Source organism: Elephantulus edwardii, unplaced genomic scaffold, assembly GCF_000299155.1.
Source record: "Elephantulus edwardii isolate Elephantulus edwardi_28Jun2011 unplaced genomic scaffold, EleEdw1.0 scaffold00014, whole genome shotgun sequence".
In the NCBI taxonomy this organism is placed as follows: domain Eukaryota; kingdom Metazoa; phylum Chordata; class Mammalia; order Macroscelidea; family Macroscelididae; genus Elephantulus; species Elephantulus edwardii.
The window spans coordinates 13,242,695-13,243,651 of NW_006399764.1; positions in this window are offsets into that span (position 1 = coordinate 13,242,695).

A 957-nucleotide genomic window follows, 5' to 3' on the forward strand; every position below is an offset into this window, starting at 1 on the left:
CTCTCTGGCCAAAGGATCACAGCCAGCGTGGGTGGGACAAACCTGTTCGATTATAGTCCTCTCCTCTCTCCTTTGCTTCTCCTCTTCGACGTAAAGCCACAGGTGCCTTCAACGCAAGACGAGGCGTGGCGTCATTGGCTCTTGGAGGCAGAGTCACCTTTCTCCAGAGATTGCCACAACACACCACCACTCCCATGTACACAGCACCATGCGCTCTGGCCAAAGCAAAGGATCACTTGGGAGATTATGGTGGTCTCTTACCTGCTCCTCTTCTCCTTTTCCTCTTAAAGCCGCAGGTACCTTCAACCCAAGGCCAGGCATGGTGTCCCCCGCTCTTGGAGGCAGATTCTCCTTTCTCCAGAGACCGCCACAACACAACACAAATCCCACGTACACATCATTTTCCATGAGCAAGGTTGTGTTAATATGAATGTTCTACAGGTTTATAAACCATCCACTAAATATTTCTACCAACTTCTGCAATGTGAAAATCATCAAACATACAATCAAGGGGCATTAGTAAAACTAATGGTTGGAATGTAAAAGTTAGAAACAGTAGAATTGGTGGTTGAGAATATGGTGTTGGTGACAGATCAATGATGGAATATTGTAAAACCAGTAACTTACTGATTTTCCCCCCAAGACTATGAGAATTATTAGGGAAGTTAGCAGAATACACTTTTTCGTCCAGACACCTTCTCCAGCATGGCCACAGGCTCTTTCCCCTCACAGCTTAGCCCAGCCTTTCAAAGCTCCCTTAGACCTGGCAATTATGGCATCCTCCCTCACGTTCGCCTCCAAGATTGCGGAAGGGGCCTGGTTCTGGATCCATAGGGCAAGCAGTCCCAGATCCGCTCTGACTCACGCTGGGTTCTGGCCCTCTGCTGCTTCTGCTCTAAGTCTGACACTCACTCGACAGCAGTGAGAGTGAGAGGAAGTAAGTGCATTCTTCCCACT